Genomic DNA, 25,616 nt, shown 5'->3' with positions numbered 1-25,616 from the left:
TGAACCCGATATTCAGCTGGACACAGAGTTACGTTTTTAAAAAGTTTATTGAAATGATGAGTAGTGGATGATGAGGCAGGCAAGCAGGACCAGACTTGACCAGATGCAGGTAGAACCAGACTGGAACAGATGATTTAATGGCTGATGGGGCAGGTATGAGCAGGGGACCAGAAGATGCAGGTAGGGATAGACCAGGCTGATGTGGACCGGGGAACCACCAGAACGGGCAGAGCGAGCGGTTGGGACTCACAGGGAAACAGGCAGAACTGCAGCATCCAGACACAGGGAACTTTCTTTAGAGAAGCGAACAGAAGAGTCCAGCTGGCTGAGCACACAGGAACCGGTAGAGTGAAAGCACATCACACGAGACAAGCCAAGACGAGAAAAGACGTCCTGGCAGTGAGTGGACGACTGAGGCAGGTATATGTAGACAGGTTAACAGGTGAGCTGAGTTGACTGCAATGAGTAGCAACAGGTGGAGCTGATGTAGAGCAGAGTGGTGGCTGGAGGGAGACTGAGCTGGTTGAATGATGGCTTTAGAGGTGAAAGCAGATTCAGAAAAGTCCAAAGCAAAACAAACAAAAACCTAAATCATGACAATATTATACCTCTGGACATCCTTCCTATGCTGTGATTTCTATACATATAGCATTTTAAATGAATAGCAACATTTTATGGACATCTTTGTGTTATCCCAATTCATTTAGGCTGGACGGATTCAGCAAAACATACAGTAAGAATTGCCATCACATATGCAAACAGACCAAACACAGATACATTTGCTTACACTCCAGGTGTACGGAAAGCCTTAAGACAAATTATTATTATAATTGCAGTAGCATAGTCTTACAGGGAGGAACTGAGTAAAATAAAACCTTTTATTTGAATACTTAGAGTGAAAAGAACCCTACCGTATGTCCTAAAACAATCACTCTTTGCAAAATCATTGAGTCCTTTTAATATAAATGTAACACAAACATTTTTCTTAATTTATCTTTTTTGTACTTTAAGTCATTGACTATAAAGTGTCTTGAATATTTATCTCGCTAACATATAGGTGATTGGGATAATAAGGAAGGTTAAAAAATTCTTCTGTTAGAGAACTGCAGCAGTGGGAGGCCTCATGAGGTCCTCTTATGAATGAGTAGGTACAAACAATATTTCAGCAGGTCTTGAGGGATGCCAGAAAAAAAGCCTTCTTTGTACTACCATCACAAACATAAACATGCTGTGTACTAAATCCTTCTGGGACTTCACCAAAACCATTTGCACTGGTCAGATGAAACATAAGATTGAGCAAACCCTCCACTTGTTTGGGTTTGGTGTCAAACAAAGGGTGACAAAGTGAAACAGAGCCTTATTTCCACTGTCAAATACGGTAGAGGTTATGTGATGCTGTGGGCCTGTTCTTCTAAAGGCTCTGGGAATCTTGTAAGAGGGCATAGCGTCATTAATTCAATTATATTTTTAGTAAAGATCTGAAGGTCTCTAGAAAAACAAAAAGAACTACAAATTGGTACTCTCTGGGTCTTTCTGCAAGATACAAATTCAAGACATGTGGCTAAATCAATGCAGAAAGGGCTCACAAGACATTAATTGAACTTCTTCAATGACAATATAGACAGTCGTAAAACCCACAACAAAAACAACAGTTACATTCTCAACTATTATATCTAATGGTATGGATTACTTTATGAACCGGTCATTTGCATCATGGCGAGGTATTTCTGATCCCTGTTAATATAGCAAGAATTATACAATGATATTAGTAGTCCAACATTATACTTACTTTACACAAAGTAATCCTGCTTAGTTTTAGACTCTTGGAATTTGTTGCCTCTGGTCTTGAAATCTGCATAATATTTAATAATTAATACTTTTAATACATATTAAGTGTGGGTTGAAATCATCTGCTGTTTTCCACAAACATTCGCTTTTTCCAGATCAAATATTGTGCAACCTACGACGATATCTCAGTTCAGCACTTGTAATGATGTTTTAAGTGTGATATTGATTCAATACTCGTAATATGATGTAAAGTTGGCACAATAAAGCAAACATTACTTGAGTTACATTTACTGAGAAAGTTCCCACATTCACAGGAATTAGATTATTTTTTTTAATTTACTATTGAATTCATGAATGATTTAGAAGGACATCTTTCGTAGTGATTTTCTTTTGTTCAAAAGCAACTCTTATTATTATAAAATTAAAGCTCTCTCCGTGCTTATTGGCCATGCTCAAGGCCGGATTGTTGCCAGGTAACATTTGTGGGACTTTCTTGCACACCAGGATTATTTGCTGGTCAGTGACACAGTTCAGTCGTTCACAGCTGGCAATGCAATCCTGTTTTATCTCTGCTGTTGTTGCATAACAAGCCGGAGACCTTCCCATTCATGTGCACAGCTTCCAGAATTGTTGTAGTCCCACTCAGACATGATATTGATCTTGGATGGTGCTTCTAAGTACTTAATGATGTTTCAGAGGATCTACTATCAAAGACAGCCTTGAGGTACATGAAGGCAATACATATATGTGGGTTATTCTGAAACTATGGGGACCGTGGTGGATTAGTTGGGCATAAAGCTCAATTTTTAGAGGCTTCTAACAACCAGTAGAGCATGTTTGGTGGTTGAGGAGCACTCTAGTTAGGAGTTTAGTGGGTATAAAGAGCAGAATGATGCCACTATGGTGGCAGCAGGCAAACTTGTCTCCTTTCTGCTAGCAAATAATTTTGATGATGCCATGAGTCCAGTCTCCTGGAAGGTGTTCTGTCATTCTCACATGGTCCATGATGCAAGTGAGGCACTGATCCATGAAGTTGCTAATTTTCACACATTGACAGTACAGGTTCACAGGACCTTAAACTCACAATCCTCTTTAAGGTCGTATGTTCCTATAAGCTGAAGATTGTTACCATCTGTAGCTAACTCCTGGTAGAGTCGGACATTTGGGTGAGGATCCAGACTAACGTGAACTTGGGGCCTGGTCGGTATGCCACCAAGATGATAGACTCATTATGTGGCATCATCTCTGTTGACCCTCATCTTGCTGCAGTTCCAATTAGAAAGAAACAGCCCAAATACTGTAGATCTTGGCATGGCCATGACTGATGGGTTGGGTTAATCTTTGGCAGAATTACCACCTCCGTCAGAGATGGAGCATCACATCTAATTTCTCCAAACCTCATACACACCACCTTTACTGACGACATCACCATAGAAAGAAGAGTAATTGCAAAGTTACGTGCAAATCCTCTGTCAGTGTAATGACCTCTACATCACCAGCACTTTTTTTTTGGAAACTCTTTCACTGCTGGAGATGGTACAGCTTGGACGAGAGAAGTCTGAAGGTGATTGGCCACATCATTATGTGCCGTCACTGGAAGTCCTCCATTACCGACTGCTGAGTCTTCACAAAGCACAGCTCTGCAGCACAGCAATCACATTTTTCTTAAACGAAATTGGCAAGAAAAAAGTTCTCCCTGAGGATCAGAATCCAGATCTTAAACACAGTTTCTCAGCCCATCACTTGTTCCGATGTTTTAGGTGTGACTTTGTTTCATTTCTTCTAACATGATGTAAAGGTAGTACAACAAGGCAGACTTTACATGGTTTAACATATACATTTCCAGAGAAATTAACCACATCCACAAGGATTATTAGTTGTTGTTTTTTTTTTTGTTTTTTTTACAAATGTTAGCGTGATACAATGAATACATGAATGATTTAGAGGTAAATCTTCCAAAGTGTTTTTGTTTTGTTTTTCAAAAGCAACTATTAATTATATCACAATTACAGCACCCTCCATGCTCACTGGCACCCCTCATAAAGATGGACGAAAACTCACAATGAATCCTTTAATGTAGAATCATAATCCAACAATTAAATACATTGCATTTCTCCAACAGTGAATTTATGAGCTTTTTTTGTCCATCCTCGCTGTGCATGGTGACAAGAAAAACTGGATCCTCACCCAGCTTTTCATGGTTAAAGTTAAAAAAAAAACCTCTGACTGTAGATATGGACAAGATAAAATAAGTATGTATACACTATTAGCAATATAATTCCAAACCTGTCTTAATAGAATGGCATTTTCTTTTTTCTTTCCCATTCTGAAGAAGCGTCCCTCTGTGTTCCGTCCTATTTATACCCCATGGAAAAAAATACGTAATAGATTATTGATTAAAAATTCTTTATTTTACTTTTCTTTATTTTACTATTAATATCAATAGAGTGCTGCTGGGACAATGTTAAAGCTATAGTAATCCTGTTCAGAAACACTTTTTGTTATACTGCGTAAAAAATCGTTCTTCCATCCTGAAAGTAGATAATAAATAATGTATTCAGACAAAGGAGGTTTAAAAAAATCAATCTCTGTGGGAGCTGCAGGCCTGTAAAAACTAACCAATCACTGCTCTTTGCACCAAAGAGCAGTGATTGGTTAGAGTTCTGTTCCTGCTCTCATTCCCATCTGTATCACCTTATCTATTGGTTGTCCCACATGCCAGTCATTCTGACGCGATCACATAACAGCAGTGTGCGTGCATGTTCCTTGTTAGTTTCCACATTCTGGCTGCGCAGGCGCACTTCTAGTGTTTATGCATCCTGTTAGCTTAGCGGTTAGGCTAGCAGTTAGCTTCGGTGTTAGCCGTTCTTTGTAGCTCCGCTGCTCTCACTGTACACTTTGAAGCAAACCACATGAAAAAGGCCTCAGTAGAAAGAAATTAGAACAGAGTGGATTTAGGAGATTTTTTTTTTTCACGCGGTCCCCCAGAAGAGCGGAAGAGCAATGTAAGACAGTCTTGCGCATGTGCAGTTATTCTAAAAACGACTTGGGGAACTTCCGGAAAAATTGCAGACCCTGGCTTTAATGATAATATATAAAAAATTGATAGCAATGCTAAGTCCTTACATGTCAGTTTCCATCCATCCATCCATTTTCCAAACCGCTTTATCCCTCATGGGGTCACGGGGGTTGCTGGTGCCTATCTCCAGCGTTCACTGGGCGAGAGGCGGGGTACACCCTGGACAGGTCGCCAGTCTGTCACAGGGCAACACAGAGAGACAATTAGGACAAACAACCATTCATGTCAGTTTCCTGTTTATTTAATTTAAACACATGTGCTTAATGATCTGTTTTAACATGATATTATTATATAAAAAAATAATGTGAGTGAAATAGACTTACATCTTTGAAATTGTGGTGTAAATACAGCAAACTGAGCTGTACACATGTGCAGGGCTGCAGCAAGACTCTCTGGTGACTGATACCTTGCATGTGGATTTAGTATTCTGGGAAGCACAAGGTTTTCTTGGTAAGTTCTTCAAGTTGAAGTTATGCACCTAAAAGTGGGATTAAGAAATCTTCTGACTGTTTTGCAATGTTTAAAGTTCTAACTTGTCTCATAAAGTCTGAATGCCAGTATCAGTCTTTGCTATGATGCTTGATTCACTGCCTGAATCACAGTCTAACTAGAGTTTCATTCTTACTATGCACTTCAAAACCAGACCTTATTCTAACGCAGTGGCTCAGTGAAGGAAAAAAGCTGCAATGAGCAGAAGGCATTCCCTTAAAGTGTTTGGTCAAAAATTCCTTTTGTTGTCTATAGCTGTATATATATTTATATATATGTATATTCATAAATATTTTACACCTTCCTTCACACTGTCCTGGTTTTGGTATAGAGTTGAGCTGAAATCTGTGAAATATCATGCCGCAGCTGTTGTGTGATCCATGGATGAGCCAAAGTAACTGTGGCTATAGCTATTTCCCATCAGGACTTATGCAGATTTGTCCTTCTAAGACTGAAACAGTGAACACAACAAATGTGTTATGTGGACAGTTATGCAGCGCTGCAGTTTTATTACCAAACCAACTACATTTCTTATGACTATAACAATATAATAGATTAAGTAAACATTGTATCAGGTGATTCACATTGAAGCAGTAAATGTGAAAATCCCTACAGGAGTGCATAAACAAAAATAACTTGATTCACTGTTCCTAACCCAGTCCTTGTAGGTTGAATTGCTGTTGCTGATGAATTATCTGAAGCTTTTCATTACTAATCAAGGTCTCTCTGTTTTCAGTGTGTTGGTCAGAATGAATTCTCAGAACAAAATGATGAAAAAGACATTACAATCTACCGAGAACTATCATCTTTCATCAGTACCAAACAAACTCTTGCAACAATTGGCTGTCATGTTTTGCACGTTGATTTTTGTTTCAAATGTATAGAATTTGTTTTTTAGATTTCTCAATGAACACATACAAGATATGCCATATACAGTAAGATTATGTAACCGATGTTAATCTCTAACCTTTTGACATATCTTTTCATTGGGTGAATTTCTTTATAAAAGATATATAGTGGATCTGTAGCCTGACACTTCTTTTCTCCGAGCTAAATCTGCGTGCTTTTGTACCATCAGTAGCTGCCTGAATAGGGAGACAGTCTTCCTCCCTCTCTCTTGCTCTTCTCTATTGTCGCATTGCATTCTGAAAGAGGATGAGGACTTGGGAGGTCACAGATGGAGTGAAGTGTTATGTTTGTTCCTGTCTCTGCTTTGCGAGTGAATGTCTCTGCAGATGAGAATATATTGAAAGGCTAGCACAAATTTGCACAGCAATGAAAATGCTTTAGAAACACAAGGTCAGCCACATGGCTGACTGCACCTTCTTCTTTTTCTATGGCTCTGGTTTTTCCATCATCCATCTTCTGAGCGCAGGTATATTTTCTTGGCCCATGAAGTGAGAATTTGAGGCATAACTGATACCAGAAACTGAATTTGTAATGAGGTTATCCACATAAATATAATATATAAGCCTACAGTGCAAATCTCTCCGCATATGGCTCACAAGCTTGCTTTGACATGTGTTATCAGTTTGTCATGAAGAGGAGAAAGGCAATGATAACTACTCTATTAATGGTGAAACCCATTTAGATATCAGAAAGCTTAAGTGTAATGAGGATTGTATTTGGTTTGTAAGTGCATTACCGATCACTTCAGGGTGATTAATTAAATATGCTCAGGTGAGTTGAGATGGAAGGAGAGGGTATCCAGGATTTAACTTAGAAATTGTCTTTACTTGTGCAAGAACATTAACATGCATAGATTGCACTGGAACTGTAATCTCGATTACAATGCAAATTGTAGTTGATAATAAAGATTGATTGATTGATTGATTGATTGATTGATTGATTGATTGATTGATCGTGTGGTTTTCTACAAGTGAATAAAACAAATTCATCTATGAGAACCTCTCTTACTATAAAGTAACTTAAATGTCTACAAGGGAATAAACATGACTAAACCCAATAATTAGCCATAGAAATATGCAGTCTAGATATTCATAAATGAACCATCACATATGCCAGTAATTCACTCAGCATAAAGTATACATCATACAAACATTGTATTACGAACACTGTTAATCAGAATGAAGAAATGAAGTCCATATCGTGCCGATATCTCTCTGAACACAGTCATATTCTGTATTGGTGGTTTCAGAGCAACACTTAAAATAAGAACTACAAAAACATTCCGAACTACAGGCATACCGAGCTAGAGGGCTTGGTATGCCAAAATAAGTCATTTTACATACATTAAGTGCTTCTCATACATAAAAAAATGCATATTTTAACATAAACTGTCTACTATAGTCATGAACTTACCTAAACTTAATTCGATTCAGTTGTCTATCCAATTCTATGAAGGCTTTCCCAGGCATATTCTCAATGGTGAATATTCATCTGTGGCAGAGGTCCGGTGTCAGGTATTCCTTGTTCTCCAATTTGATCCTAAAATGGTGTTGATTGTTTTTTTTTTATGTCCAGCCATTTGGTGCAGTGTTTGTCACTTAGTCTCTTTTTGTCTGCAGCCTTTGGATCAAGTGGGAGGATGACGTGTGTAGGGTCTTGAGGAGGGAGTCTACGGACTTCAAGTTGGGATGCAGGAGCTTGGTGAATCCAGACCTGCAACTAAGTGTCAGTGATACAATAATACCATATTTTGTTCTCGATGATCCTCAAATCCCTGCTGTCAGACCTATCTATTCCTTTGGCCAATGTTTTGTTTAGCTTTATACCGGAGAGCAGCATCATATATGTCTTGAGGGAAACAGAATAGTAGCAGCAGGGGGGGCTTCCAGAAAGATCACATGGCTGCAGTAGCAGGGCTGCATCTGTGGTCAATCTTTTGCTTCAGTTTGCCATTGTTAGCGATGGTGGAATATAGATGTATAAAGGTGCTATTAAATCCCTTAACTTTCTTACTAGTGTTATCATTTGACCTAATTTAATGCAGTCAAATTAAACAGGGGATTGCCGTGTCAAGAAATCTCTTTCCCTGTAACTTTTTGCACTGACAAAGTTTTTTTTCCCTCCTTCTGTCTGTTAAAGTCACACTTAACATTTGCCGACAGTGTTTCTGTTACTTTCACACTAAGTCCCAGCTCTGGCAGCAGCTTAGCAGGATATGTGTCCATCTTATTCATTGTTTAGAAAGCTAACCCTGTTTATATCTGCTCAAGCCACGTTTATGATAAGAATGAGTTTGAAATGTCAACATCAAACGCAGGTTTATTGTAAGAAAGAAGTATAGTGTTTGCCATATGTAAATTGTGTGGAAGCTATTTTTTTGTCCTCTGGGTTCTCTTGCGTTCAGCCACGTTCTGTTTAATGTTTTTCAGTTTCTCCGTGTTGATTCTGATCGGCTGTTCTTTGACGTGTTACTTTAAAGCATTTATGGAGCTTAGTCATTTACTCTAGTCATTCAGTAATCAGACTTTGTTCTCGTTATTTTATAATCATTGACCTCACTTTTATTTTATTTCACAACCAGTCACCAATGTCTATTAGGTCAAATACACAATTTGAAAGTCATATCACTATAAATATAGCCAAAGACTTTACACATTCTAAAAAAAGTAGAAGAGTAGAAACTGCTACTGTTAAAAGGGCCAAATCACGTACTATGACTTTACGAATCTCTACGGCCGTAGCTTACTATGGCTGCTTACAAAGAATTTCGGATGAAATTCTTGTGCCCTGTTGCATTATTATATTTTATTTCTTCATTTAAAGTTTTGTTTTTGCTCTATTTGTTAGTAAACTAAGATATTTTGTGTATATTTACCATAACAAGACCATGTGACTGGAAGTACGATGTTCTACATGCGTGTAATGTGTAAACAAGGAGAGACAATGGAGCCCACAGACATATCTATGACGTTATAATGATGTTATAATGAATTACTGAATAAATACGATCAAAAGTATATGTTCATTTTTATCTGTGAAAGATAATGCCAGTAGATCTGGTTTGTACTATGAATAAATTCCCTGCAGCACATGAATTTCATCTTCTCCAAATCGCTCCACTGTAACACTTCCAATATGGTGGCGACGTCGACGTGCAACTCAGCGCTCAATGAGTTGTCTAGGTACGTATGTCTGTGATGGAGCTGAGCAAATCAGTAACGCCCAGCTGAGGAACAAAAAGAAAGATTAAGTAACCCAGTAGATTGAGTTGGTCTTCGACCCTGGCAAACTGTCACTTCACAGAAAATGGATGGATGTTCAGACATGTTTGTGCAACAGCACAAAGCGGCGTCGGACACAGACCGCGTCTCAGCAGAGAGGAAGACCCGCCCGGTAGGTTAAAAAAAAACATCATTCACTACGGATTTTTTTGGTGTTTGTGTCTTGTTAAAATGTGTGGGGGTGTCGGCGACATTGCAGCGTAAACACAGAAGTACTAGCGCCCGTGAACAGGGGCGTAATGGAGTCACTGTCTGGAGCAGCAGCAGCAGCCCGCTTCTCCGGCCCGTGTAGCGATCGCCACCTCCCCTCCGCCGCTATTTAAGTAGAACAATGACTAGAGCAGAATTAGGTTGTATTTACCGGAGATGAAGTGTAGACTGCAAATTCTATCGTAGTATGATGGCTCCCCCAGTCCATTAGGGGTGTATGCCTGCGCTCTTTTCATTGAAAATATCCATTTCTTTCTTCGCCCTTCCTCCTTCGGTAAACGGCAGAAACGTACATCCAACGATTTGGAAGGCCTCTCTGTGCAACCGTGAGCACAACAAGTCGTAGGCATTGTTTAGATTCCAAAAATAAACGAAGTAAAAGTACGCTCTAAATCACCCATTTTGTAATGATAGTAGACGGGAACAGTTCTGCTTTTGCCTACCCGCGGGACCCGGATGTAGCGCTGACGTCACGCGTGAACTACCCTATAGTGAATGGCAGGGCAACAACACATGGAGTTCTCGCCGTAAAGCAGGACCGACTTTTGCGGTCTTGCACGAGACTTCTGAGCCTGAGGGTGCGGGCCGAGGGCTCTTGCAATTGCAAGTACGGTATTTCCCCCACAGACCACCAGGGCGGCCGAGAAAACCTTTGTTCGACCTGAAATGACTCATTTAATCATCCAAAACGGTATGGAACACATTAATTAACTGAAAAATGTTGCATATCTGGTGATGCTAAATGGATGGACCAATTATGGAAGAGTTTACTGGATGTTAAAACATGGATGAAGCTGAACTTCCTCTGCTTAATGCAAAATAAAACAGAGGTCTTTGTGATTGGTATAATTGACCTGCTGAGAGGATGCAGCTCCTGTTGGCTCCTGGAACTCACTCAGATATCCTTTTATTGGGAATCTTGGGATTCATTTTTGAAATAGCTTCAGATTTTACAGACAGCTCTGTGCAGTAGTTCAGTCTAGTTTTTGCTATCTGAGGCTAATTGGTAAAGTCAATCCTTATCTTCTTCATGATGCCCTTGAAAGGGTTATTGATGTATTTATCTTTTCTACTGCAACTCCTGTCATAGTGGGATTGACCTGTCTCTACTTGGCTGTCTCCAGCCGGTACAAAATTCAGCTGCCAGCTTATTAACAGGGACAAGAGGAAGTGAGCACCTTACCCCCAAATTGCATTGTCTTGACTGGTTGCATGTTTCGTTTAAAATTGTTTTAAAAATTGTACTGTTGGTATTTAACTTTTTAAATCGCTGGTACCTCCTTATCTTTCTGAGCTCCTACTTAGTCATCATCCGTGTAGAGTTCTGTGATTAGAAGGCCAGATGCTTTTAGTTGATCCTTGGACTCAACTTGTGCCTGGTAGAGACAGAGCCTTTTCAGCTGCAGCTCTTAATCTCTGGAACAGTCACCCTCGTTTTGTGAGGTCTGCCAGAGTTCAAAATGAATTTAAATTTCCGTTTAAATCCAATCTTCTTACACTGGCTTCTAACTCCAGAGAGCATCATCTTGCACCGTCTGTTGCCTCTAATTGTTTATTTTATTGTGTTGTGAGTGCTTTCATTGTTATTTTATGATTTTATCTTGTTGTATTTTCATGCATCTGTGCAGCGCTATGTTTGAATTATGATATGTGAGAACCTTCAGGTGCCAGGTGATGAGCTGATTGGTTCAGTGGTGTAGGGGCAGCAATCTTCTCCTTAATGTGGAGGAGACCAAACAGATTCCCTCACTAAGCATTGGCGGTGCTGCTTTGGAGATGGGGAGCAGCGGCAAGTTTCTGGGAGTGTACATTTCTGAGGGCCTCTCATGGACCAACAACACAACATCGCTGGCCAAGAAGGTACCAGAGCCTTCAAGCCTCCCCCTCAAGACTCCTAAACTGCTTCATGCACCAGGCTGTAGGAAACTAAACTCTGTCTGCTATCTTCCCCCTCTGATGTCTGCCCCAGGATTTTAACCCTACTCTTGCTTTAGTCAGATTTATTCAAATTATCTTCTTTTTGTTTTTATTAGTTACAGTTTTAGATAGAGAAACTGTCTTTCGATTTATCTACGTCCTGCTTAAACGGATAAAACTGACTGATAACGCGCTTTATTAAAAAAAAGTCCCTGCAGCTGTCTTGAAAGAACGTTGTGGCATAGTAAATAATGTATTTTTCCAAAAACATCTTCTTCTCCATCTGTGAACTGAAGCTTGTGAGAAGACGTATTTATTCATCTCATTGTAAAACATCATAAACATCTATAGGTGTTTTCAGCATTATTTTTCCTTCTACTTCTGCTTCTTCAAACTATACCAACCTTAAAAAAGCTTTATTTTTCCTTCTACTTCTGCTTCTTCAAACTATACCAACCTAAAAAAAAGCTAAATTCATGTTTTACCTTTTACACATTCCAGAAGAACAATTTTTTTAAAGTTATTATTATGGGGGGGACACCTGATGCAGAAATTAGCCACATTAGCTCACGCAGGCAGAGTCAAGGCAGGTCTGCAGGCGGAGAACGTGGATGAGAGAGATTTTGTGTTATGCTCATGTGTTTGTCTTCCAGAAGCCTGTTGTGGCTTGTGAGCCTGTTGCCATGGGAACCAGCATCAGATACCAATTCTGTGTAGGAAGGCAGAGAAAAAGTGGTGGAAAATTAGCAAACTGTTTTATGCATGTTTTGTCATCTATTCATAATTGTAATGTATGTTGTGTCAGGGGAATGACGAAAAATAAGTAAGATATAAAGAACTAATCCGGTCCAAGTTTAATGAGTCACACTGGGTCATATCTGCAGTTAATGAAAGGATCATTACACTGCATGTGCTTTAAAGTGGATATTTTTGTCATTGGGAATATCTTGGATGTCAACATATTTTACCCGCTGACACACTGAATTATAGATTTTGCTTGCCTTTGTAAATTTACTGGAAATAACAAACAACTGTGGACAATTCTAGTTCAGATGGGGGATTTTGTTTTTATCATGTTGAGCAGTATGAGCTACTCAGCGTCAATTGAAGAGATCGCTTCTTTTTTTGCCAGAATGTGAAGGCTAGCCACCTGTTTCGGATTGCACTTTTAAAGAAATTTTCTTTGAAAAACAAAACAAAAACGTTGTTACATTTGACATTGTGTTCAACCAATATCAGTGTAAATATGACAGATAGATAATCAGGTATTTAAAAAAATAGTATTTGGACAAAGTGACATAAATAATGGAAAATATATCATGCTACTAGCTCGAAATATTCCACCAAAGAGTCACAATATTTTTTCAATAATTCAAAACAGTAATACAGTTTAAGTGCGTCCTCTTCACTTGCAGCTCTGAGGTGAAGGGCCTCATAAGGACAACTAAAAATGAGGGAGCTGACCAAAAAGTAAGTTAGGTCTTTCTTCCAATTGTGTGTTTATTTCATGTGTGTAAATTGGAAGATGGAGGTAATTGACCACAGACTGAGAAATGCACCAAAGACTTCCATACTCTCTTTAAACTTAACAAGGCCTTATGAAACTAAACCATTTTGATAATTTTTGAGATATAAAGCTTTGTAAAGGATTATTGAGTTTGATATGTAGTGTAGATTGTGGGGCAATAAAGGAATTTCTTAAGAATAACACATTTTTCAAATTGATGAGTTTATGCATTAAAAAACTGTCTCAATTGGATTTAAGCCCAGAATTTGACTAGTCGACAATAATATTGTGTATTTTTAAGAGGTGGATTAGCTAGTGTGATTTGGATCATTGTCCAGGTCATGAGTTTCATGTCCCCGTTTACACATTTCTTGGCTGGTTTGGTTGCTTTCCTCTTTTCTAAGTTTCCTTAGTTTAGAAAAAGAGAAAACTTTACATTGTATTTACTCCGATTATATTTGATATAAAAATGTAATACTTTTTATGTCATGTGCGTTGCAACCTTTATGATAAAACACTGTTTCAGCAACCACCCACGTTAGTAAACTCCCAATAGTCTATCCTAAAATCACTTCACAGCTGTTTTAGACGTGAAAGGATTATTCCAATTTAATGACAAACTGTAAAGATGTTTGGAAACTTTATAGGAAGGTTACCACATTGGCACAATCCGCTTTAAAAGTATAAAACATCATAATAATCCTTTTTAACTTAAACGTAGGAAGTAAATTGCAAATTGTACATTTACCAGAAACCTTTAATATGTAAACGTTTAATCCCCGAATGTGTTTCTTTTAGTGCTTCTCTACTTTAATTATGGAGGTTTATATCTCTCTTTCAGTTTGAATCATGGCTTAGTGGATAAAAAAACCTAAACCTCTTTAACTTAAAAGCAAGTTTTATGCTGCTGAGAGAGTGGGGTGGTTTTAATAAAACACTGGGTCAAAAAACGGAAATCCTCTTGATTAGATTAGGAACAAGCCCTGTCATTTTTGATTTGTCAGATTGTTGCAGTTTGGGACTGTCCTTTTCTACAGGATGAAAAAAAAAGCAATTGTTACATGGTAAAATAATGCAGCAATAATGGTTTAGCTCACCATTTTTAATGCAGGTTGAAACTAAAAATAAACTGAGTTCAACCAATTGCAAATGGGAGTGGCCTAGTGGCTACAGCATTGCACTTTTGTCCTGGAGCTTCTGAGCTCTTCTCCTGCAGACTGCTGCTCTGGGTCCCTGAGCAAGACCCTTAGCCCCAGAATGCTCCCTGGGTGCTGTACAGTGGCAGCCCCCTGCTCCCTAAGGGATGGGTTAAATGCAGAGGACAAGTTTAATTGTAATGTAAGTTGCAATGACATCCATCCATCCATCCATTTTCCAAACCGCTGTATCCCTCATGGGGTCGCGGGGGTGCTGGTGCCTATCTCCAGCGTTCACTGGGCGAGAGGCGGGGTACACCCTGGACAGGTCGCCAGTCTGTCACAGGGCAACACAGAGACAAACAGGACAAACAGTTGCAATGACAAATAAAGATAATTAAATATGCTAGATCAAACCTAAATTCCATCCAAATTTTGTTTAACAAAAACTTTGGATGGAATCTAATCCTGTTTAGTCCAGGATTAGATTGGTCTATATTAGACTATTAGTAATAGAACTAAAACATCTAAATCAGCAATGTAACCATATTTGAGTTGAATTTAACACAACACTTTATAGAGTTTTAAATTTTTAATAACTTGGCGTATAAAGATGTTTTTTTAATGACAATAAAATGCTTCATCCCCACCAATATGCCTTTTAGTTTTTACGTGAATCTATGACTTGATAAAATAAATTTAATAATCTTTCGATTCAAACATGTAGTTTAAATATACAAAACCTGCTGGGTTATTTCTCTAGCTGTGTAGTTTTTGTCAAACTTTGAGTCAGGAATTGTGACCCAGTTTGTGGAGTTTGGGAAGATATAGGAAAAAGGAAAGAGGTATTTATTTTACATCTGAACATGTCTAATGAAGAAAAAAATGAAATGATTCATCCAACCCAAATATCACTTGTTTATTAAAGGACCCATAACATTAAAGGAGGTTATGGGTCGTTATTTTCAACCGTCTCTTTAGTAGCCTTAACATTAGGCCTTAGGGACTTAACGCATTTTTTTTTCATTAAAAACCTAAACCAACATGGCGAGTCAAACCCCCAACTATGTTGTGTTACGTCAATCAGGAGCTAATTTGGTCCATATTTGTCCAATGGCTGGATTAGCAAAAAAAAATGTTCAAGCGAGCAGTTCTTAGCGTGTGCTATCCATAAGGATAGATGATGAGTTTTAAGTTAGTTTGAGTTATTTTATTACAGGAGACAAGCTGATATCTACCCCATATGATCTTACTTATTATCAAGGGAAGGATGAATGCGGTGTGGATAAAGCGTGAACGAAAATAATTAATGCAACACTGTCGAGATAATTTAAACAATAAGCTTTGTGTTTTTTAAAGATAGTTCTACTTTCTTTCCTTGGGTCTAATCTGCTTGACTATATGCAACAAACTGATGTGTAACATATCTGCAGCCAGCATGGCCTGCAGTAATTAGGAGGAAGAGTCGTATTTGTGAAAGTGGTTAAGAGCTGGTGCAGACCCAAAGGCAGCCCTCATAAACTGTAAATTAGCACAAGAGAACAGAGATAAAACGCCGTTCCACATGAGCAGAGAGACCACTTTAATTACAAGGGTATGAAACCTTTCTCATAACTTTATGCATTCACTGCTGTTGCTTTGTCCCAAAGGCAGGTCCTAATGATGACTTTCACCAGGCTTAGGTTGGTTTCCATTTCTCTCATCACTGTTTTTAATCTTAGTTTGAAGTTTTTTAAGACTGATAATTTGCCACTTTGCTTATTTCTCTGCAGCAAGGTCAATGCAGCAGATTGCTGTGGACTGTTTTCTGTGACACAGAAATCATCAACACACCCCAAGATCCAAGCAAAGTGGCATTTTGGACATCCGGTCTCACCGTGTTGTGGTAGCTATGGTAACCTCGCATAGCACCAAATGTTCTGCTTCAAGTGTGAGGGTATCATCTGTGACACTGCGTCTCCCTTCCTGTAAAAATGTAAAAAAAAAAAAATACCCCAGCTGTCTGCATAAATTTGTCCTTAACTGCTGATTTGCCCAAACAAAATCAACAAAAACAACAAACACAAGCAATCATACTGTTTGTTTGATCTTTTTAGCAAACGTCGTGCACATTTTGCGGGGTTTTCTGTGATTAAAAACCGTTTAAACTCATCAGTTAACAGCGTGTAAGAGGGTCAATGAAAATACGTTTGAATGGTACTTGATTCGATGTAACTCGATGTGTCCATTGCTTGGGGCATTTCATTTATTTACAAAGGCGGATTCTGTCATTTTAGGGCCCAAGAAAAGGAACCAGATTCACCACAGCCTAAACGTGTCCTGTTTTTTTCATCACTGTTGCAACTTTGTTCATCACTGGCCTTTTTGTTTTTGTTTATTACTACAAATAAATGATTCACTACTAGAATTAACTTTCTCTGAATCTCATTGTTGTAGACTATTTCAAAAGGGATGTGGGCTCAGCTACAAATCCGTGGCATTTTTAGCATCAATCAACTATTCTTACCACTGAGTGGATCAGTCAAAAGGATGAATCATTCTGCTATCCCTCAGCATCTAAAGTTGTGGAATAGAAACATTCACATATTTAACTGATTTACAAACACCATCCTTCCTCACTAACATAGATGTTTTTTTCTTAGAATTTTGGGGGTTCTCATAGTTCTTTGTTTATGACGTGGGGATTACTGAGTGAAAGCATTTTTCTCTTTCTTTTTGGCACTTTCCTGACAATGGTGCTTGTCCAATCCAATCCAATTTACTTATAAAGCACTTTAAAAAACAGTAAATGGTTGACCTTAGTGCTGTATGTTAAGAGAACAAGTTAAGATAGCAAATAAAGCCAAAACAGACATAAAATAATGTTGGACAACACAACAACTCACGCACAAGAACAAACAAATAATACTGTGCTGAACAGCAGGGAAAACAGATGAGTCTTCAAAAAAGGACATAAAGGAAGACAGTAAAGGAGCCTGCCTAACACATAGAGGCAACACTTTGCATAATTTAGGTTATGTAATTTTCTCATCTATGTGATCGAGTGAGAAGATGAGCTGCTGCGTTTTGGACAAGCTGAAGGTGAGAGAGGGCAACGTGTCTGACCCCAAAATGTGGTTCGTTTCAATAATCCAAGGAGGATTTTTTTCAAAACCTCGTCTTGAGAATATTGTCTTGATTTTAGCTATTTGTTGCAGCTGGAAAGAGCTTGCTTTTACCACAGAACCAACTTACAATGCTAGATCTAACAGGACTGTTTAATTTCACCCCCAGATTGCTGCCGGTGGATTTACAAATATGTAGTTGAACATCCATGATTCACAGGGCAGGTTTCACAAGGGCCACCTGAGTGGAGTAATGTGACCTCACTCTTTTTTATCATTGTAGCTCAAAAAATTCATGCCCGTCCAAGATTTTATTTAATATAGGCATGTCAACAGGGGATAATCAGATGTTTTTCAAAGGAATGTAGACTCGACAATAATTAACATGAACAATGAAATGAAATTCCAAATTTCCTAAAAATGCAAACCAAGGACAGAAGATAGAGAAGAAAGAAAGGCTCCTAGTAGAACCCTGAGGCACCCAACCACCTTACACACCTTATGATGAACTAATTTAAGCCAAAACAAACAGTTATGTCAGTAAGATAAGACCAAAACTACTCCAAGGCTCCACCTTACCAACGCAATGCTCAAGATGAGAAATTAAAATGCCATGATCCACTGTGTCATACGCAGCCATGAAATCTAAAAGCGTAAGGACAACATAACAGCATCAGTGGCTAAAAATATATCTAAAAATCCTTCAAAGAGCAGATTCCATTCTGTGAAGGTATTTAAAATGATACTGAAACACCCCAGAAATACCATTTCTCTCTAAAAATGTTGATTGTGGAAAACTAACTTTCTCGAATATTTTCAAAAGGAAGGAGAGTTTGGAGATTGGTCTACATTTTGAAGAAAATGGATGGATCAAGACTTGTTTTTTTAAAGGGGCCATTTCATGAAAAATCCACTTTTTCAGCCCATAAATACATTTTGTTGTGTCTTTGGAGTCTCTAGGAGTGCAGAAAATCTAAATTTAGTCTGTCTAGGTACTGCGTAGATGTCTTTATACTCTAAGTAATATTTTTCAAGCCATTCCATTTTCTCTATTCTCTATTATTTTTGGTCTTTCTTTTTGAACAATAACATCACAACATTTGCTGTGACGTTATTACAGCAAATGCTGTGATGTTAAATACAGCATTGTATTATTTAAGAGCCTTTTTAATACAGCTTTGACATTTGTATTTACATTTTGTTTCTTATTATATTTAATGGTAGAAAGTAAAGAGGTAAATAATAAATAACCACAAAGGGTTTACTATCCTTTGACTACTAGAAGAAATCACACAAACCAAAGAAGCAATAAGCAAAATTTCAATATTTTAAATAGAAAGAACTAAAGAAATTATGATATTAAGAACTCAATGTAGGAGCGGACAAGACAATGTCCAGACTCAAATCTGATGTCATTTTACATGACCTTAAACATGCTGTTTTTGCTCAAGGACCCTCCAACATGGCTAAATTAAAATAATGCTTCAAGGAAGAGTGGGTCAAAATTTCTTCTCAGCAATGTCAAGAACTCATCGTCAATTATTGCAAATGCTTGATCGCTGTGGTCATTGCCAAGAGTGGCATAACCAGTTTCGCATTGGTTTGAATACCTTCTATCCCTTGATAAGTCGATATATCTACTGAGGTGATCTAACTCTGACAGATTTTATTCTTGGATTTGTCACATTTATATTTTCCAGTGAAGTTGAAACTAAAGAAATTCATCAGGGGAAAATACTCTTTCACAGCACTGTAAAGTCATAGCTTAATCTATTCGACATAAACCAATCAATAGCTGGCAGATTTTTCCTTTTTATTTAATTTCAAACACAGTAATCAATTTAGTAACTTTAGGTTATGTTTCGCCTATCGTCTTACTTGTGTTAATTTAAACCATTCTCACGTTTTTCTTTGGAAAGTTTTTTTTCTCTTCAGAGATTGCTGTCATAGCTTTCAAGGTCTCCCCTAATGCTGGAGAAGCATGTCTTCACCCCTTCAATGAATTTCCATTGGTCTTGGTTTCTATGGCAGCTTAGTTGAAATACAAGTTGACTCATCTTTTACAAGCATGAGTACAGGACTATATAATTAAATGTTTTGGACAGAAACCGATTTCAGAGCCAGTTCTGCTGTATCTAAAAAGTAATCTGCTGGCAGTGACACTTACTCACTTTTTGTTCTTTAAAGACAGACTGCTTCCCAAAACCAGCGACAATGCACTAATCAACTCATAAAAATATGAATTCCCTGTTTTAAATCCCTTTGACAAAAATTGTCAGAACTACGGAGGTAAAGAAGAAAATGCTGAGACTCTGAAGCAGGGGAGTCATTTGAGTCCATTCACAGTCTTACAAATGTTGGATTAACTCGGCGCAGCCATGGTAACATGAGGATGAGCTGAGCATTGAGTATTTTCTGAGCACAGTGTGCTACTGTCTGCGAGCTTCATGACGCAGATTCCACTCTTGCGTATTCCTCTGCTATTTGACAAACTAAACAAGCTCGTTGTTGATAATTTGAACTAATATAGATCCCATTAGAGAAATGCAAATACTTTTTGCTCATTAGTAGACAGTTAGAAACTGTGTTTAACGTTGAATGGAAGATATCTTGTGTCATCAGCAGTAATTGATTGCGAAGGGGATCTTGTGTATTTTAGAATGCCTAAAAAGCTGCTGTGTATTGCTTTTAAAAAGTTACTCCTTCATCAGGCTGCTCCAATCATTACCAAGGCTTCAGACAATAAAGCAAGCAAATCGAAAAGTGATTCAAATGAATCTATAAATTTAAAAGAAACAAAAAGGAAGGGAAGCCTAGTTAGTCGTCACAGTTTTAGAAAAGAAAGGTTCAGTCATTACAAGCAGATATATATATATATATATATTTTTAAAGCAATAGCATTTTTAAGTAAAAGTATGTGGAACTAACCTTCAAGGTCCCTTTGAAGATAACTCTAAGGTGTATTGGCGAACAACTCATTCAAGCCTTTTCTTCTCTTCAATTTGCCCCAAACACAGCAATATAATCATCCTAAAGAGCCAGTTACTATGGCGACAGCGCGCCAACATCATAGATGTCAGAGTGAATTTGGCTGCCGTACCAAGCACACGGGCATCATAATTACCTGAGCACAAACATGCAGGTGCTGAGTAAAGGCATCTCTTACAAAATGCTGAAGTGACCTACTTGTTGCAGTTTGTGTCAAGCTCCTCTTGTGTTAGGATCAGATTATACTTATTCAAATTGCACCTCTGACCCAATTCAGATACAGACTCTGCTGATCCCAGTCTGTGTTGGAATACAACAAAAATGTTTGTGTGCTACGGCTGCTACTGTGTCAGTGGGAGGTATTTTTTTTATTTTTATTTTATTTTTATTTTTTTGCACTTATTTTCAAAATGGTCCAAAAGCTTTATAATGTGTCACCAGATTAATATTCAGATTTAGGACCTCAAGTAAAAAAAAAACAGTAAAAAAAAAACAGTGACTAGATACCCACCCCCAGTGATTGACTGGGGGAGGATTATGAAGTTACAACACAATATAAGAAGGTGGCAGTGTTATAATGTATCACATCCAGGTATGAAGAGAGCAATGTGATACAGGCAGTCAGAGAGAGGAGAGTAGGAGGTTTTGTGGGTTGGTGGGGAGCAGGTTAGAGATCCTCCACCACTCTCTTTTCCAGCTATCCCTGTGGCCTTTTAGCAGTGTTACTCATTTTAGGAAAGAAAATACTCTCGTGTTACATAAAGCAGTGCTAAAGCCTGCCTACCTGTGCATTTTTTTTTTTTTTTTACAAAGTTACAATGATCAGATCTTTCTTTATATAAAGTTCAAATGATAATATCATAAAATGCATTCTTATTTTCAAATATGCATTCCTTATTGCAGAAGATTCCTTGTAAAAGTGTTAATGAGATGTACAAATAATGATATATGATGAGATACATGGTCTGATATGATACAAAGTCTTTTAGAAATAAAAATCAGACAGTGCAAGCACAAGTTATTGGACATACACCTAGACAGAGTCTACTTGTGTTTGAGATATTCTTAGGATAAATTCAGCTGCTCTATGAAGACCTCAGATGTTTGTTAGAGACCATCAATGAACAAACAGAATTAGAAAGACAAGGAACACACCAGATAGGTCAGGATTAAAATTGTGGAGAAGTTGGGTTATAAAACAATATTCAAAACATTTCACAGAGCACAGCTCAAGCCGCCATCTGAAAATGAAAGCGTACAGCACAACTTCAAACCTTCCAAGACATCGTCGTCCACCTAAAGTGACAGACCTGGCGAGAATCAGAGAAGCAGCCAAGAGGCCCGTGGTAACCTGGAGAAGCTGCAGGGGTCCAAAACAAAGAGATGGGAGAATCTGTTGACAGGACAACTATTAAATATGGCCTTTGTGAAGCAGCGGTGAGAAGAAAGAGCATGTCATGAAATGCCATAACATTGACCATCTAAATTTTGCCACAAGCAATGCAGCCGAAAAAGTTGGGATGGGTGTGAATATTTGCATACTATACTTTGTATTTCTAAACTATCTCAGAAGCCATTTCCTTTCCCATCACAATTATGTGCCATCTTGTGCTGTTTTTTTTTTCCAAATAAAATCCTTATGAATAATACTGAAGTTGGGGATTGCATCATAACCTATGTAGAAAAGTTGGATTGGTAGCCTATTTATTTGTAAATCCATCGGGCTAAGAGAAAGTATCTTTTCTTTAGCCACAAATGTATAAACGCTGCAGTTTGAAAGCAATTCACATGTATTTAGTTTCCCTTCATTTCCAAAGCTTTTCAATGCAGTTTATTTTTTTTTTCTTTTTACTTAAAAGAAGGTAGCTGTGGGTCACGAAGTGAGTCATCCCCAGAAAGATGTGTGCCTTTCATACATTGCTTAGACTAAAACAATGATTTTAAATGGTGTTTCAATTAGGACTAGTTTGACAACCAGTTTGCAGACAAGCTGATTGAATAACGCTAAGAAAATAACCTTTTGAAAATCGGAAAATAAATGAACCAGATTGTGCAAAAGCAGAAAAATATCAGACATTAAGAAAGCTGACCTTTGAATCCTTCAAGCATCAACATCCACTTATAAGAGATGATCCAGTATGACTAAACACAGTAGACAAAAAAAAAAAAACAAAATACACACATTTTGCACAGAACTGTGTATAATAATAAACTAAGTGTGAGAGTGGGATAAAAAAAAAAAACATTTTCACCTTGACTTGGACAGTCGCCCCTTGCATTGTGGGCGTTTGACGTTTATGGTTCATAATATCCTCAGTTATCACAGAACACATTCCAAATACTTTTGTTCTGGTCATATCTATGGCTCTCAAAAACAAGGCTCAGATTTCTTTTAAAAGACAGCACTAATCCTTAAGTAAACTCCAGGCGCATATCAATAAAGTCTGTGTGATATAGTTCTTGTAAATATTCCTGGTAATTTGGAATATGTCTTTTTTTACACGTCCTGTCTGGAATAGAAGCATTAAGAATTGCTGTCTTAATACCAAAGAGAGCCCAACAGATTTGTTTTCACAAGTGGAGCATCGCTGCGTTCACTCCACTTGATATATATGCAAAAAGCTTAACTAGATATTATTTTGGGATTATTTCAAGTTCAATGGACACAGAAGTGGGAAAGGTAAAAGAGAGAGAGAAGGAAGAGAAAAAGATGAGACAAAATGTATAAGGGGAAACAATTTGACAAAAATAGAGTAGAGGAAAAAGAGAGTACGATATAACATCCTCGGAGACTGCTTCTACACCTGCAGAGAGATATATAAAAATAACAAAATCAACCAAAAAATATTGCACGTGCAAACAACCAATGGCTTGATAACATCACTGAAAAATCAAAGTATTATTGAATACAAGCTGTATATGGTGACAGTGAAAGCTAATTTTAGGGTTTATCTGTATAGAGGTGAATCTGTAAGCACCTGGATCCAAGCACCTGTAGGTGTTTGTGAGATTGCACTTGGATATGTAAGGTTTATCCATAAGAAAAATGCTCAATACTGGTTGTGAGGAGCCAAAATGCTCTTTACCACACACGAAAAAAAGAAGGACGCTGTACACACAGCGTCTAGGACTCACCACACACATCCTAAACTCCCAGGTCCAGGTACCAACACCACAGAGGGGTGTTCTCCGGGTGGCATTCAGAGAACAATGGGTGTGAAAAAGACCCCAAGCCGGCCTTCACCTGCTCAAATATGTTGTTGCATGTTGTTCTCAATTGCAGTTAAAATTGGGATGGTCTTACATGTCATGGAAACCCTGAAATTTAGTTTCTTGCACTATATGTAATTACCTTCCAATACTCTAATGAAAGGATTTTTAAAAACAGAAATGATATATTGTTATGACATCGAATGGAAAACTGCTCATGTGAGAGTTTTCCAGTAGACACCCTTCCATAGGGATGGTGAGCCACAAACAGGCATTGCTAATTAAGTGTTTATTGTTAAGCAAAGCCTAATCGAGAGTCTGAGGGACATTCTTAAAGGTGTGAACTGTGACTGCAGTCAGTGCGTCAAGATACACACAGACGTATCCAGTGCATGAGCTACAGCTGTCACAAGCCTTTTATTAAGCCAATCCTGAACAGGGCGGACCTAGGCCAAGTAGAATAAAGACTAGACAGATGTGCACTGGTTCAAAGTAAATTTTGCATTTTCTTTTCCAAAATCAAGATCCAAGAGTCTTCGGCGGTTTTCAGCTGCTCCCCTCGCTCTTTTCCGGACGACGCAAGTAAGGTAGCATAGGTGATTTGCCTTTTCCAAGACAATATTCTCATATTTTACTGAAAATATCATCCACTGATTTATTTACATGGAGTTTTTTGAATTGTTCAAACAAACCTTCGGCCAAAGGATCAGTGAGAAGAAATCAGCTAAAAGACTTTAAGGTTTCAAACAAAGGAATAGGTCTGAAGCAAAGCTTGCTATCGATTTTTCCAACCTTCCAGTTATCCCATGTGACATCATGGGTCACATAGGTTTGAGCCTAGCCTAGAGCCTAGACACAAACCTATGCAAATTGGCAGAACTCACTTGTCACCTGGAGAGAGACAACAAAGGATGGCTTCTGGACACGTCCTTTATTGTGGTCATTCAGGGCACTCCATTTACTCTTGCCGTATCACCCTGCTTAAACCGACCAGCACATTTCCAGTGGCCGACGCTGTGGCCGGAGTCATCAGTATTTGGTAGGATTGAAGTTTTATGGTTCTGAGGATCGTTCCTGGATTCCTTGTTCCTTCATCTTGGTTCAGTGCCGTCCTAACGTTGTGTCACAAAGGTCAAAATTGTAAAAATGAATTCACTCACAGCCCACAAAAATTGTTTTCTTTTCTTTATTGAATAAACAAAGAATGAATTGTGATTTGTTTTGTTTTTTTACCTGGTAAAAAATAAAATAAACATTTTAATCAAACACAGAGCACACACATACATTAACTGTTGGCCATATTCCACCAAATTTAAATCCTTAAAATTCTTCAAGATCAATGTGTGCTTCTGTGCTTTTTTGTTTCTCTTGTTGTGTCTCTGCTCTGTCTTCTGTAACCCCAGTCGGTCGAGGCAGATGACCGTTCATACTGAGCCCGGTTCTGCCGGAGGTTTTTTTTCCCGTTAATGGGTGGTTTTTCTTTCCACTGTCGCTTCATGCTTGCTCAGTATGAGGGATTGCAGCAAAGCCATGTACAATGCAGACGACTCTCCATGTGGCTCTACGGTTCCCCAGGAGTGAATGCTGCTTGTCGGGACTTTGATGCAATGAACTGGTTTCCTTATATAGGACATTTTTGACCAATCTGTATAATCTGACCCAATCTGTATAATATGATTGAACTTGATTTTGTAAAGTGCCTTGAGATGACATGTTTCATGATTTGGCGCTATATAAATAAAATTGAATTGAATTGAATTGAATTTAATTAAAATATAATCGCTGTGCGTGTAATAAATCTTTCACTTTTTTGAATTGTGTTACTGAAACAAATTTCAAGTTTGATGTAATTCGTATTTATTGAGACGGACAATGGGGATGGATGGATGGATGGTTGTTAACGTGACTGGAGGATTTAGCCTCTGGTTTGGTTGTTTCTCCAAAACCACTTTATTATAGCTTCTGTAGGGAAGAAACGGCCACTGGCGTTGTGCCAGT

This window comes from Fundulus heteroclitus, chromosome 20, assembly GCF_011125445.2.
Source record: "Fundulus heteroclitus isolate FHET01 chromosome 20, MU-UCD_Fhet_4.1, whole genome shotgun sequence".
Lineage (NCBI taxonomy): Eukaryota > Metazoa > Chordata > Actinopteri > Cyprinodontiformes > Fundulidae > Fundulus > Fundulus heteroclitus.
The sequence above is the reverse complement of the archived record's forward strand: the minus strand, read 5'-3'. Positions refer to the sequence as shown.